Here is a 14,251-nt window from a genome sequence, read left to right on the forward strand (position 1 = left end):
GAAAAATTATTGAATTTGAGGGTTTTTTTTTTCTGATGGTGGGCTTGCTTCAGTGCATTGAATTTAATATTCAACATTTCATGTAGAAGACTGGCAGGACGGACTTTATATAACTGTGAAAAAGGCATAGTTGGCAACTACTACATAGCAAAATGCTGAATTGTGAGTTTAAAATATTCAGATAAAAAAAATGAAATGCAACTCCAAGGCGGCCGCTGCGCAGATCTGGCTTCACGCGCGCCTGGTTCGGCTTCCTCCACAACAACAAACCCGATTTGGCTGAAATGGAGAAATCTGTAAGCCGAAACGCAGAAAGGCAAGAGAAACCAACTGCCTTCAAAAGAAACAAGCGAACAGCAGAAGCAAGCAGGCGAGTCATAATGAGGTACGCACTGCCAGTATGCACTGTGTATTCCATAGGCATAACCGTCTTATTTTACTTCGTTTGGCTGTTATCCTAGGAAGATGCAAAGAGGTTGGTTCAAGTTTAAATAACGGTGCTGCCCCCTTTTCACATCAAAGAATCAAGAACTACTTACAAGGGAGGCCATGCCTGTTTCTCCCATCTGCTTCTCTTCTGGCTGGCAGGGAAGGAAAAGAACTTGACTGGTGTTGCAGAAATAAATAGTGAATCTAGAGTGAAAATGAACACAGGTCCAGGGTATCCTCCAACGGTAAAATGCAGTTTAATCAGAGTGCCGTTTGTTTGTTCAAATGATTTTCATTATTTTAATGCATAATTTGTTAAAGAAATACGCAAATAAGTTTTAAAACCTGAAAAAGAACAGATGTTAATCCTGAAGTAGATCATTTAAAATCAAATATTATAGGCAGAATGTCCATCTGTCTACTTGCTATGTGAAGTACAGTATTGTACAGTGGATAGCATGATGTATCAGAGATGCCTTCCCATCTCTAACCCTGGGAGTCTATGGAAATTGTACCGGTCCAGATGTCATAAATACTCATGATGCCACTTCAGCGCACTTGAATCCAAGGCACTTGATCTGGGTTGGTCTTCATCTCTATTATGGTATGAGGTGTACAGGGTTCTTTTTTTCTATTTGACCCTAAATTGTGATGACAGCTTCCCATTTTGCATCAAATGGCTATTCTCACTGCCACTGGAGTTCACTTGAAAGGAAGAAAACAACCCTGTATTTGTTATAAGGAGAATTCAATTCTTCTAGCACTTTACAATACTATGTTTGAGATAGTTTTCTTTTTGCACAAAAGCCACCTTGATAATTCATATCTAAGAGTGGATGAAAGATTGCTGATGATCCTGAGAAGGGGCAGAGCCATGTTTCCTAGTTCCAGCTTATGGCCTTGATGTGACAAGTAAAACTAAAAGATAAGATTTACTGGTAGAAAAGAATAGCCATGAAATTCATGGGCTAAGAGAATTTGACTTATTTATTTCACTGAGTTTGAAATGAAATATATAGTATAGTGCAAGTAAGGGTCAGGGAGAAATTAAATAAAAGATTGGGGAGTGGAAATATTACTTGAGTTTGACTGAATATCAACTAAACACAATATATATTTATCCAGTTCTCTTGGGATTACTTTATTAAAGCAGCTTTCCTCCTTTTGTATTTTAAAAATATTGTTATTTTCCACTGGGAGGAAAAAAACATTGGCAGGACATCTTTATTAAGGCCTGAAGACGTATTGAATTTGTACCAGCAAATAGGAATTGAATGGATCTTCCTATTCAATGCATTTTGCTAATTGATAGCATTGCTAGGTAGATTAGATTTAGCTAGGCGTTCATGTTTCTGATAATTTATAAAAAGTATATCTGTACAGACATTGTGTGTATATTTGAAAAGCAAGAGTCTAATGTTTATTTATGAGAAAGAAGACAAAATGAACTGTTGAAATTATTCACAAGTGTCAGGAATATAAACCTTATATTAAACTGCATGCAAAGCAGACACATCTCTGAGATAGAAATTTAAATATCATCTCTAATTTTTCTTGTAATAGGTATAAATAAAAAACTCTTAAATCATGAAAAGGCAAGTCTTAGTTGTACCTCCAAGTCAATAACTGAAGATAATATTTTGACTTCTGCAATTTTAGCCATATCTGTCCTTATTATTGTATTTGGTTAGGAGGGAAGGAGGCAAAGAAACAACAACAAAAAAAAAACAATGTCATTGTACAAAGCTTATACATCTCTTACAGTAGATAAATTATTTTACTGTTTTAATTTTAATATGTCAACTTGAATATTGCTTTATGAATGGAAGACATTCTGCTCTTACTATGCTCTAAATTCTATACTTAGAGAAACTTGGCATTGATGCTTTTTAGAGGTATCAATGACACGCCTTCATTTACACCAATTTCATACTAATGTAGAGGACTAAGAATAGCTGGTTGACAATGATTGGATCATAATCCCTACCTATTTATTCTTTTCCTGTAATAGAATTATACACACCTGCCCTTTGTCAGGTGACGTGAGCTTGCATCTGAGGGAACAAACATATACTCAACTCTGTTAATGCTGACTTTTGGTTAGGTTTGGTCATGAAAAATGCTTATTAACACTGAGTTATAAGAGAATGTGACATTAACTGTTAAAAAAAGTTCAAAAAGTGATTGGACTTTGACTAAAGATATGAATGAAGCTGATCTGAACAGGACTAAGGCATATCAGAATACAGGGTAAAGGATGACATGGTCCATGTTTTGAAACTTCAACTTCTGTTAAAGACCAAAGGGAAAGATGCTTACTTGGTGCAAAATTTATATTTGGGTAGCGCAGTACCTAATTTAACTTGTATAGTCAGTTTAGTTGAAGTACATGGAATCTTGAGAACAGCATGAGATCTATTTTGTTTGTACAGGTTAGTGTGATGCCCTGATACATCCCAGAGTAATTTGGGTAGTGAATAAAAAAGTATTTGCAAAGTCCCCTTGGGGGCCTGGGGAGAAATGAGAAAATTTTCAATTTCATCATTCATGGAATTCCTGATATTCTCACAAGCAGTGGGGACAACAAATTTCATAGGCTGAGCCCTCCATATTGGGGATTGCCCCTATAGAACTTATCCTGCAAAGGAGAAGCTAAGCCTACTTATAATTATGCCTAAGAGTCACCCCAGAGAACCTCTTTTGTTGCTCAGAGGTAGCCTCTCTCTGTAAGTCAACTTGACAGGTGAACTCACTGCTCTCTCCACTATATGCGATAGGACTCCCAAAGGGTGTAAATTTCCCTGGTAACTTGGGACAGAACTCCCAGGATATGCCAGAACCTGGCATGGAATCGAGAAAGGCTTTGTGACCAAAAAGGAGAAGGGAGAAACGAGGCACAATAGAGTTTCACTGGCTGAAAGATTTCAAAAAAGTCGAGAAGTTATCCTGGAGGTTATTCTTGTACATTTTATAGAAATGCCTTTTTAGTTTATGGTATAATGGAGTGGCTGGAGGGAAGTACCTGAGACTGTTGAGCTGTGTTCCAGTAGCCTTGATTCGTGAAGATGACTGTATAATGACATAGCTTTTACAATGTGACTGTGTGATTGTGAAAACCTTGTGTCAGATGCTCCTTTTATCCAGGGTATGGGCAGATGAGTGAAAAAATAAGCATAAAAAATAAGTAAATACTAGGGGGGATAAAGTGTGAAAATCAGGTAGATTGAAATACTAGTGGTCATTGAGGAGGGTAAGGTGCATGGGATGTATGAATTTTTCTTTTTTCTTTTTATTTCTTTTTCTGGAGTGATGCAAATGTTCTAAAAATGATCATGGGGTGAATACACAACTATGGGATGATATTGTGAACCACTGATTGCATACTATTGTGGACTATATGTGTGTGAAGATTTCTCAACAAAAATATTTTTTAAAAGTCAGGCAAGGATATAACAATAAAAAAAGAGAACGTGATTTTAGCTTTAAATGGTTTCTATGGTTGTCTTCATCTTTTCTATGTTTTCATCCTCCAAATGAGAACACTTTGCAGGTAGGGGCTGGCTCTTCATCTTGGGCCCCAGAATAAGAAAACAAGTGAAACAGACCTGAACATAAATTATAACTAAAGCAGAGTCAAAACATCCAACATGCAAATGCGCGTGTAACGAACATTTGTTGTAAACCACCAAAATCTTGAAAATATTCATAATGGGAAACAAGAGTTCTCAGACTAGACTCTGAACCAGCCACATCATCATTATTTGGAAGTTTGTTAAACTGTAGATTCCACTTCCGGATACACTGAATTTGAAACTCTGAGAGCAGACCCTAGCAAATCTGTGATTCTTAGTGGTTCTGATGCATGTTAAGTTTTTAGAACATTTGATATAGCATAATTTAATGAAAGATGACTGTAATTTGCTGGGTGACAGCCAACCCTTTCTTCATAAGAACTTGTTAATTTATTAATGATATGGTATTCTCAGAAATGTAAGTTTCTGCATAGCCTCTCCTTCATATTGCAGAGGATGTTTAATGATTGAGAAGTGAAAATTCAACAAAGATAGACCATCATCAAAAGAGCAGACAATCATCATAAGAGTAGCATACTCACGTGCTCCTACTTTAACTTTGGGCCCCGCAACTTCACCAAATTTCTCACACTGGTTCTGTGAAAGAGAGCCTTAAAGATGAATGCTTCTCACCTTAAGCAGTTGCTCTCCAGCGAGTAGCCTGGTGCTAGAGATTTTTGCCTGAGAAGATTTACACTTGTATATAAATCTCTCACAAGGATATGAATGTCTCTAGGTTATAAACATCGTCAAAAAATGTTACCTACATCTTTCTCCCATCTATAAATAATACTGTTTATTGAGAAAAAATTTAAATATCTCATCTTGTTTTATATAAAAGTTCTTAGATTTTCTGATAAGTATTTTGTATGTTCATGTATATCTATGTACCTGTGGGTATAAAAAATTGCTTTAAAAATTGAAGATTTGAATATCCTATTTTTTAAAGCTTTAGTGACACTTTAAATATTTGGTATATATTCATAGATTTTAATGTATCTTTAGGATTTAGTAAATTAATGTAGATTTTAGAAAAGTTTTCTTGTAAAATGATTCTGACAAGATGGTGTTTGGACCAATGCAGTAGGTAGTTCACATTTACTTAGGGTGTGAATGAATGAAAAAGATGTTGAAATATGATCCTTTTAAAACAATTTCTAGATATGTTCAACAAGTTTGCATTTTCAATTTCAAACTTGTTATCCATTATATTATTATTTTAATGGGAAAATAATATTCTGACATCATTTAGGGAGAAAGTGTGACAGGAGATGAAAAGATTACCCAGGATGACCTACAAAGTATAAGAATATTTATGTTTTATTCTCAAAAGTTCTAGCTATAAAAGGGACATAAAAGTGAGGCATGGAATTTATGCACTGATAACTGAGGTGAAACCAAAGACCTAATTGTCAAATCTAGGAGGTCAATATCAGATCCAAAGTGGAAGGCAATACGATTGTCTGTGAAGAGTCAACAATCAGACCAAGACAGCACACACCAACCCACAGAAAACTAAAATCTCCAGGGCCACAGGGTAAAAAAAAAAAAAAAAAAGTCATGATTATGAATTTAAATAATGGTTTAATGCTTATAAAATAGAGGATGAGGAAACCAAAGTACAAGTTATCAGGGACAAGAATGGGGATGGGGAATGGGGGAGACAATGCTTAATTGATACAGAGCTTCTGTTTATGGTGACAGAAAAATTTTTGTAATGGATGATGGAAAATTTTTGTAAAGCATGACATCATGAATGTAATTAATGCCGCTGAATTATATATTTGAATGTGGTTAAAAGGGGAAGTTTTAGCTGGTATTTATGTAACTACAGTAAAAATTAAAAACAAAACAAAGCATAGGATTATATAATAAAAACAGTGATCCCTAATGTAAACGATGGTCTAGCCAATAGTATAATTATAAGAATACTGTTTCATCAATTTAACAAAGCTGCCTCATTGATGCAAATTGTTAATAATACAGAAAGCTGTATATGTGTATGTGTGTGGGATATTTTATGACTTTTCTGTAAATCCACAACTTCTTAAAAAAATTCCAAACCCTAACCCCTCCCCTCGAAGAAATAGAGGACAAAAAGGAAAGAGCAGAAATTTCTAGGTCATAAACACTTGAATTAGAAAAAATAGTGGAAAACAAACAGAGATAACACAAAGTTAACCCTAATGTTTTAAGTCTGGCTATTTAAAAAATACATATAATGGTATTACCAGCGATAACAACAACAAAAGACAAGCTGTAGGAAGGAGCTTATTGAGGATAGAGAATGATGAAGTTTGTTTAATATGATAAACTCATAATAACAACATGTTACATAAATTAGCAGGAAATCAGAAATGTCTGAAGTTCTGTCATCTCTGAAGGTGAGGCAAAGGATGAGGACAGAGGATATAGTAAGTCAGAACCTAAAGGACTGCATTTATGTAAGAGTTCAGAAGATGATGATGAGAAACTGTTAATAACAAGTAAATGGTCAACAATAGCAGTGAAATCTTGGAATAGAACTAACAGCAAAGACAGAACAATGACAATTTTTTTCCAAAAGAAAGAATTTATAAATCCAAGAATGAAAAAAAATGAGTAAATCACTCCTGGAAGTAGAGGGGGAACTTGACAGAAAAAATAACATTTATTCAACACCAATACATAAATAAACTCAGTATTACAAGTTAAGAAACCAATGTTCATACATCTTCACGAGCTTTGCCAATGTTGGAATGTTGTTAGGTTTTAAAGACATTATTTGAGCCCAGGTCTATTTCTGTAATCCCATACTGTCTATTGAAATAAACTAAGGTATTAATTTCATGTGTGGGGAAGACAATTTATATGAGATATTTCAGTAGTTAGAAATTACTCTCAAGAAATAATCCCGATTTGTTTCCATGATGCCTGTCATTTTCTCCCTCCTTCCTCCTCTATCTTTTCCTTCCCATGTCCCATCAATTGCAGGGGTGTGCATACATGTGCTTAGGTGCATGCTTGTGTGAGGAAGATTTTGTTCACTAGATTGGTCAGGATTGGCTTCATATGTGTATCTCTTATATAGCTATAAGAGAAACTGTTATAGTTATATTTATATTTTAATACAAATGTTATCATTCAGTTTTCACAATTAGCATATATACAAAGATACTGCAAGTCCTATATTTTAGGATTTGTGTCAAATTAATTAACTAAAGTAAATATCCTTAGCATTCCTAAAATGCAATTAATTTTAAGTTTGCATTTTATGGAAAGTTGGGGGTTTTTTTGGCATTTTATGGAAAGTTTGAGAAATGGTAAATAAAAGTAACTTTTCTCAGATATTTTGGCATCACTTCTAAGCACTATTTTCTTTTAATATAGTGAGGATTTTGTTTCAAATGATCTGAAATGCAAAAATATTGTTCCAAATATAGACATTGAATTTGAAAATATATAGTCTAAGCTTTCCAGGCTTCTAAATAATTTGCTTTCTTATGAGACGTTCTTCAAAGGGGAAAAGCACATTTGAGAACAACTCAGGCTGAGTATCTTGCTTTTTATCTACCTTTAAGGAGTCTCCAGATTTACTGCTTACTATTTGAGAGACCCCTGGCTTTTACAACCACATAAAGGTGATTGCTGAGAAAACAAAAAGAGAAAATTGTGTAAATAAAGGAAAATTACTATCACCTCAGAATGTGGTATCGCTGGGGGCTTGACAAATAGGTAGGGTTTGCCAAAGTAAGATATCTGCGTGATGTTACATGCGTAAAGATAGGATTCTTAGGTGTTTATATATGTTCTTAGAAAATTTTATTGTATTTATATAGGTAATACAGTAACAGTTCAAACATGTAAATGTAAACATGTTTAGTTTATTTTATGATATGAAGAAATTACATGAAAAATAAATTTTAAAAAATGTACGTACATTTTTTTTCCAGGATTTTTACCAGGTTTGTGTTAAGACTTTTCATACATTCTTGAAGGGTGCTTTTGTGAATGTCTTTAGGTGTGTTCTGAGTTGGAATGGAATAGTTTATTGTGTTTTATATACTGCTTTTCATGTAAACCTTTAGCAGAAACATCTTACACAGTTTTTAAAACAAGATTTGCAATAACTTAATAGGCTATAATATTTTGTGAAACCATTCTTCTGTTATTGAACACTTAGTCCAATTTTTGCAAAGACAATTAGCTTCATCTTACTAATATATATTTATTTTTGTAGCCATATCTGATTATTTCTGTAGAATAAACTCTTAAAGTGGAATTTCTGGTTCATTTGTTTTAAATATTTTCAATTTTCTTTATGCATATTACCAGATATCCTTCTGGGAAAAATGTGTGCATGTTGCAATACCCACAGGCAGTATATAGAATTGTCCTATTCACAAGATGCTTGCTCATGGTGGGAATTTAATTTTGGGAGTTGTGGTTTGTAGAGGAGGTAAATGTGATGCTGCCTTGATTTTCAGGACTGTGATTAATAGCCAGGTTTCATATTATTTTCCTTAAAGTACTAGAAACATCGTGGCAGAACCTACATCTGTTCAAAATCTTAGCTGGGAAAAGGACCAACCATAAGAGAGACTTTATTTGTTGTCCTTTTTTTGCACTAGGTGTGGTAATGTGAATATGTTCACAGAAATTAGATGCCAGCAGAGATCTCAATAAAAACAACTGGCACATGCGTGGCCATTCTCCTCAGGCCCTTCTCTTTCCTGCTGACCAAATGTGGCTGGGACACCTAACTGCAGGGGCCTCACGACTAGGACCAGGGTTTACCCTGAGGAGGAATGTCATATAGTGGAGCAAAAGACGTCTGAGGATTATTTAAAAACAAAGCATCATGCCAATTCAGCACTGCTTTCATCTACAATCTCTTTTCATAAATAAAATAAACTATTATATTTAAGCCACAATTCTTCTGGGGTTCTGCTGTGCACGCTCACCCATAATCCTAAACAATAACACAATAGGGCTGTTTCTTTTATTAATTCACATTTATATACGTAGTCCACTTTCCAATGGTTCTCATGCTTTGCAGACGTGTCTTTCTGTACATTAAGAATGTTAGCATGTTGTCTGAGGCATGTATGGGGCAAGTTTTATTTGTGATTTTTTAAACGTTTATTCAAAATCTTTCATTATGTCTGATTATGCTTTCTTTTCCTGCTGGTAAAAACCTTTTTTGTTCATAAATAACTTTTATTTCTGTTAGCTTAAAAATAATTTTATTACTCATATTTTACTCTTCAAATTTGCCCAGAATTTTTAAGGATACATATTGTGAGAAAGAGCTCTATGATTTTTTTCATCTCTGTGTTACAACATTAATTACTTACTAATTGCTTCATTACTGATCTGGAATTCTACATTTTTACAGAATGTGCTCTCATACATCACAGAGTTTATTTCAGAATTTTCTATGGTTGCTTGTCAGTCTGATGGTCTGTTCTTACAACCAAAACAAATACTAGTTTTGACAGTATTTTGGTATATATTACTTTATCTTAGGAGGAAAAGAAAACCTCTGACCTCTTTACTGTCCTTAAAATATATAATTTGCTGTTCTTTCTTGTTTACTTCTGCAGATATATGTTTCCACATTTTAAACCAATCTATTTCTCTGCCCATTTTTTTCATTAAGCTTGGGGAAAAACCATGGCGCTATGTCTCATTTTATGTTCATGACAGGTAATCTCAACAGCCACCAGGCTACACATTCCCAATCCATTCACCCTTCCATTCTCCTAGAGCGAAAGCTCATACCTTTCCCAAGCTTCTCAAACCCTAACATTTCTTTCCCCTCCCTCCTCTTACCAGTTGCCAAGTCTCAGCCTCCTTTGCTAATATGCGGTCTCGGTGGTCCTCTACATTTCTCTGTATTTGCTCCCTTGGGACTTAGTCTCACGTTTTTTAAAACACAAGTGTGTACCACAACTTCACATTTGTCTCTCCAGCCCAGATCTCTTAACCTCTAGACTTATGTATCTGTCTATGCAACTCCTGCATTTGAAAGTTTAATAGAGATCACTAACATTCCAATCCTTGTTTTAAACCTATTCCACCTCTAATTTTCCTATCTCAGTTGACAGCAATTCCATCCTCTTAGTTCCCATGTTAAAAAAAGTCAATCATGTCTGACAGCTCTACTTCTCTCTATTTCAAATCTATCAGGAAGCCCTGCAGGTTCTCCTTCTGAAATATACCCCAAATCCAACCACTTCTCACCCTTTTTCTACTATTTTATCTTCCATCCTCTTTCTCCTGGATTTTTTTTTTTTTTTTTTTTTTTTTAGTTTTTCTTTATTTCAATCATACAGAGTATGGTATCCCTTATCATCCCTCCTCCTGGGTTCCTGGATTATTTTTTAAAACCTTCTAGTTGAGTTCTGTGCTTTGGCCATTATGCCTGTACAATTTGTTCCCAAAACATCATGGGCATCCTTTTAAAATTTTGTCAAATTATGCATTGCACCTCTTTGTTATAATGTCCCCTGCCACAGGTCTATCAGATTTACTCTTAAATCCCAAGCTCTTAACATGGCCCTCAATTAACTATTTGAATTTGTTTCCCGTTGTTCTCCCATTATTCTTGCAACATCAGCCACAGGGACCACCTTGTGTGCACCAGCACATGCCTGCCCTAGGTTCTACTTGTAGCTGTTTCCTCTATTTCAAATGCTCTTAACCACAAATACTTTCATGTCTATCTCTGTAGTGTTTCCTCAAATGCCACGGTCACAGTGAGACATAACCAGACCACTCTCTCCAATACTGCAATGCTTCACTCACACCAGCATTCCAAAATCTATTCATATGTCATCATTTTATCCATTACACTTATCATCTTTAAAATTCTATGTAATTCTGCAATTATATAACTTTATTAAAGTGTCTAATTTTACTTCAAACAGCTAAATTGATGTCTCCACTCTGGGTTGGCTGGTTATTTTATGTAATTACATCTTTTTTTACCATCACATTTTGTGCTCTCTATGCTTTGATTTCTGTATGATTATTTCTTATTTTTTTAATTTTCTTCCTTCTCTTTCTTTTATTGATTTAATATTGATACATTTTATTTGTATTCTTTTAGTATTAACAAATGTTAAAGTTTATCTATACCAAATCAATAAAGTGACCATAAATCTGGATGAAATCACTCCGTTTCCATCTTGCATGTTATTTGCCAATATTCCTAGTTTAATTTATTGACACCTCCAAGTTAACCATTTGCTATTGTTTGTTTAGATTTAAGCACATTTATATCAATGTCTCACCGTTTCTTCTGAAATCCCACACCTTCTTCCTTTCTCTCCTTCTCAAATGCATATTGTAAAAGGCCCTTTATTGTTATACTTTCAACATTTTGAAGATATTATTCTACTCTTTTCTAGTTTCAGTTATTGAAATAAGGAAGTATCTTATCAATCTAATCTTTATTTATTTGTGAGTTAATATGTAACATCTTTAAGAACTTTTTATTTGCCATTCTGTAGATTAAATTACTTCTAGTATGCACTTATTTATCTTAATATTCTGCTTTAGAATTTATCAGAATTCTTGAATCTGAATTGCCATATCTTTCTTCTTTTCTGGAAAATCTCAAACATTGCCTCTTTCACATTTTACTATTATTTCTTTTGGCTACTTAGGAATTAGAATATTTTACAATTTTTCAATCTATCCTCTATGTTTCTTAATATTTCTTTCATATTTCCTATCTCTTCTTTAATGTTGCATTCTGAATCATTCATTTCTATTTTATAGCTATTTCTATATATTTCACTTAATTTTCTCTTCAACTATGTTTAAACTTGTGCTCAACCCATTCTATTATGCACTTAATTATGCTTAACACACAAACGTGTGTGTAATTTTATTTTATATTGAGAGGACCTATTGTTATATTTAAAAATACATTGTATTTTTGGAGAGTATTTTTTTCCAAACACTTTGATTTGTTGGTGAAACATAATAAAAATCTTGGTCATTGCAGGAATTTCAATTTCTTCTCTTCACTTTGTGTTTATGTTCCATTCCCTATACGGACATTAAAACTGAAGGCTCTATGTTGGTACAACTGGCACATGCCCCAGAGGGTCTTCACTCCAGCATCTGCCTATTTGCTTTTTTTTTGGCACCTGGATTTTCCACCCTCTCTCTCATAAGTTGAATTCCTTATTTAAAAATCTGTTTATTTGTTTTTATCCAGGATTTCTAAATGTTTTGCATCAGGACATTTTCAAGTTAGCTAAGGGGTCACATTGCTAGAGAAAGAAGTCTACCCCACTATTAGCAGGTGACTTTATGTATTATAAGAATATACTATCAGTTAAAAACATATTTGCTTTTCTTCCAATATCCAGGTAAAGCTGTAAACCTACCTTCACCTGAAACCGTACTTTAAATTTTTAAAAGTAATTGCTTCCTCCCATCTTTTAGTTTCCTAGGTTGCTCAAGCAAATATCATGAAATGGGTTGGCTTAAGCAATGGGAATTTATTAGCTTACTGTTTTGAGGCTAAAAGAAAGTCCAAATGAAGGCATCATCAAATAGTGCTTTCTCTCCAAAAACTGTGACATTTGAGGGCTGGCTGTCAGCAGTCGTTGGCTCTCTGTCACGTGGGACGGCACATGGCACTGTCTCCTGGACTCTCCCTTCTCTACCAGCTTCCATGGATTTCCAGTCTCTTGCTTCTCTCTCTCTCTCTCTCTGTCTGAATTTCATTCTCTAATGAAGGGCTCCAGTAATAGGATTAAGTTCAATCCTGACTGAGGTGAGCCACACCTCCTCAACTGAAGTAACCACATCAAAAGCTCCTACCTACAGGAATGGTAAAAGAACAAGTTTTTGTGGGATATATGCAGCTTCAAACCACCACATCCCCTAAAATGTTAATCTTTTCATATGTACTTTGTATCTCACCTTCCTTTTACCTGCTCAGAAAACTAGCTGAATAGGTTTCCCTCTCTTTCCTTTGCATCTTTATCATCTACTACTTAGCAGTATCTTTAACATTAGCTTTCAATCATACTCAAGAACATCATATTAAAAATTCATATCTACCCATATTTCTCCAACCACTGTCCTAGTTTTTTTCAAATTCCCTAAAGTAGCTAAGGTTTTGAATATCTCATTCACTCTTTGACCCTCTCTAATCAATAATCTTCAGATGCTAAACCTAGTAAATTAATTTCACACCTCATCTTACTTGACCTCTACAGTCAATATTTTGTTCACCCTCTAATTATTAAAGCACACCCTTTAAAATGGTGTTGTAATGCCTTATTCTTTTGGAAAATCTCCCATTTCCCTGAATGTTCCTTCATATATTCAAGGATCTTCTCAGTTTTTCACTTTAGTTGTTGGGAATATGAAACAGTTGCCTAAAATGATATTGCACGTTTCATTCTGCTGGGCTCCATTACTTCTTTGCATTTATCCCTCTTTATAAACCAGACAATTTTTAATTAATCACTTTTTAAAATAGCCATGTCAATTTCAACTAACAAAAGTCAAATTTCCTCCTAATATTTGATTTTTAAAACTCTTCCCATGAATCTAGAAATTGATAGGGTATTTTATCTGCATTGCAACTTATAACAGACAGAAGTTTTATCAAAGTGCTTCCACTGCATATTATGGATTTTCATCCTTTCATTCTCCCATATCAATTTCCTTTCCTCCTGGATTCTAAAACAATATAAAATAATTGAACTTCTAAAATGTAGTAACACCCCACTTCTAGGTGCCAATTTCTGCCTCTATCATTGTAGGCCAACTTGCACTGATCTGACACAGAATCATCTAAGCTCCAATTTCTTTCCCAATGTCAATGACTTGAAGTCTTAGTTTGTATTTCTTATTCATGCAATACACCCAATGAACGCCAGTAGAGTCTGTGACATCATTCTTACAACTTGACCGGCACAGTCATTGACTACATTTTGCAAATCTTTTTGGCAGAGAGAAAGAATCCCAGAGGGTCTTGAACTGGTATCTGGTCTGGAAGTAACACACATTACTTCCATTAACAACCCTATTCACATACCCTACCAAAAAATAAAGGGGACAAGGAAATGCAAGCATACCATGTGCTTAGATAGCCAAAAATCAGGGATGTATTAAGTAGCTTTACTGATAACTATAGTAGGCAGTTAGTTTTCTAAATTAAATTAAATTAGCACCTTGCAAAGGAATTGTTCTAGTTTGCTAGCTGCCAGAACGCAGCATACCAGAAATGAATGACT

The 14,251-nt window shown here is 34.5% G+C and overlaps 1 long non-coding RNA gene across 1 annotated transcript in view; it reads left to right on the forward strand.

The window, feature by feature from the left end:
* The first annotated feature begins 255 nt into the window (after positions 1–255).
* The window catches only part of LOC143643366 (uncharacterized), an 81,263-nt gene continuing 67,267 nt past the window's right edge, over positions 256–14,251 (forward strand). The window contains exon 1 of the long non-coding RNA XR_013156237.1: positions 256–385. This is a non-coding gene — a long non-coding RNA (uncharacterized LOC143643366). The remainder of the gene's footprint in view (positions 386–14,251) is intronic.

The sequence above is a fragment of the Tamandua tetradactyla genome, chromosome 8 (assembly GCF_023851605.1).
Source record: "Tamandua tetradactyla isolate mTamTet1 chromosome 8, mTamTet1.pri, whole genome shotgun sequence".
NCBI classification, from domain to species: Eukaryota; Metazoa; Chordata; class Mammalia; order Pilosa; family Myrmecophagidae; genus Tamandua; species Tamandua tetradactyla.